The sequence below is a fragment of the Saccopteryx leptura genome, chromosome 8 (genome assembly GCF_036850995.1).
Source record: "Saccopteryx leptura isolate mSacLep1 chromosome 8, mSacLep1_pri_phased_curated, whole genome shotgun sequence".
NCBI lineage: Eukaryota > Metazoa > Chordata > Mammalia > Chiroptera > Emballonuridae > Saccopteryx > Saccopteryx leptura.
The window spans coordinates 67,470,661-67,473,022 of NC_089510.1; positions in this window are offsets into that span (position 1 = coordinate 67,470,661).

The window sequence follows — 2,362 nt, forward strand, 5'->3', positions numbered from 1 at the left end:
GTTATTTTACAGCCAATATTTTTTACTTAAAGCACAGGAAGCTATTTTTCACTAAAAATTCTCTACAAATGATAGTTTTCAAGAATTGAAAATTTAAGAGAATTTAAAACTAAATAATTTAATTAGCCATTCCTTTAATGCTGAACATTTAGCTTATTTCCATTTTTTTTATTATCATGAACAACATTTCCATATAAAATCCTGAAAATTTTATTTTTATCCATATTTGTGTTTATTTACTTAAAATAGCTTCTTAGAGTTAGTATTGCCAAGTCAAAGGATGCATACATATTCAATCATCTTGCAACAGACCGCTATAAAAAACTTATCCTCTGGGGTGATTTAAAATCCATGCTATTGCTTTCCTGTTTACTTTTGTGAGGAGTCCAGAAGTTGACTCCATTGCCCAAGAATGGCTATTTTGGAGAGTGGACATAGGGGCGTGCCCGATATGCACTTTCTTTTCCTGACAGTGCTTTGAATTCCTTTTGGGGAATTTGTCTCTGCCCCTTGTGCAGTCCTGACGGGACTCCAGAGTTGGAAGGGTACACCAGGTGGAAGAGAGGATGGCAGTGGAGAAGCCAGCTGCAGGAGCACCCACACCCAGGCTCTGCCCCTCACTACCAGCCTGGAGAGCAGTGCCTGGGGCCCTGTTTCCATAGAAGACACCCCTTTGGTCTGAGGGCCACCCTCTGCAGTGGGTCGGGCCAGTGCTGGAGCTTCTAAATAATACCTCGGCTCTTCCTTTTCTTTCCTTAATCTCAAATTAGGCACCAAGAAGTTGCCCAGCACATGTTCACTGAAACCATGGAAGGTGATTGAGAAAGCCTGAGAGAGACTGAAGGGCTGTAATATGCACCATATAACAGTCTCCTTGAGCCTTGTTCCCAGCGAAAGCCCCCAGAGAAATCCATCAGGGAAGAGGTTAGAGAGACCCTCTCTCATGCCTAAGCCATCTAGTGGCAGGCACAGAAAGACGGGCCTGAACGAGGCCCCCCAGCAGAGGGCAGTGTGAGCATGAGGAACCTGCAGTCCTGGAGGCCACCAGCATGTGAACCGAGGGGGTGGAGGACGACCTGGGGCAGCCAGGGCAGGAATTATTCCCAATAATTACAGCTACTGTTTATTCAGCATTTATTATCTACCAAAGACTGTCCAAAGTGTTGTTCATACTTTCAATCTTTTAGTCCTTCCAGCAGCCCCTTGCGAGGGTGGGGAAACATATCCAGAGAAGTCAAGTGCCTGGCCCAGGTTCACACAGCTAGTCCGTGGCAGGGCAGGAATCACAGCAGGCTGACTTGGTGGCTTGGTTTTCCAGGAAATCTAGAGAGATTGCCTCCTGCATTCCTTCTGCTCCATCACCCCCACCCCACCCAACCCGTCCCCTGGACAACAGAGTGTGGTTCTGTGCACTGTGGTTCAGTCCCGTTTCCACCTCCTTGAGTCCTCAAGTGTCTACTCTGAGCTATTCTGAAAGGAAGCTTTTCTCTCCCTAGGTCTAGAGATTGCCAGCAGGGGAAAGGAGAAGATGGTGGAGAGGCCTGTTCTTTCCCCTTATTGCGCAAGTGAGCTGGGGACCCAAACCAGGCCCCTGGAAAACAATCTCGCTCTGATGGGCCGCTCTAATGTTCACGTCTAAATCCAGAGCTTCGTGTGCTTTGTAGGCACGATGGCTGGGCTGGCCCAGGGCGATCCCAGCCTCATTGCAATGGCTGAAAGAACCAACCAGCTGTCCAGTGAACACTCAAGGAGGCCAGGTGACCGGCTGGCCTCCTCCACTTAGTGGCCCCTAAGGTTTATTTAGGAAACAGCAGCCATCCTCCTGCCTGGTCCATCCAGCTGAGTAATAAACCACTTATTTTTAGTTTAGGGTTTTGTTTTGTTTTTCCCTTTTTTGGAAATTTATCCAGACCTGCTTCCCAGGGTTAAGAACTTGAGCTGCACTGAATGTACTGCTCGGGGGATAAGGTGAGAGCGGTTTGAAAAGGAGCGTGGTCTTCAACTGCACTTGAACTGCAATTTCCCCCCAAGAATCAAAATGTGTCTGCAGGAATGCCAGTGTATTCTATTCAGCACAAATGTACCATTTGATGCCTTAAAAAACCAAAAAGGCTGACACTCGACATCTCCAGGGCTCCTTCTCCGGAGTCAGATCCGTGGCCGCTATGTCCTCCCTCACACAGGCACCACCGGCCCATCTTGGCTCAGCTGCTCCCTGCTCCGTGCACTGCCTGCCTGCCTCTCCCAGGACTGGACACCCTCTTGCCCTTTAAGTACTAGTTGCTGGTTCTTACCACTCACCAGCCTAGACACCTGTTTATTTCCCTTTTCTTGCAATGATAAAATCAATTGACTTTATTCA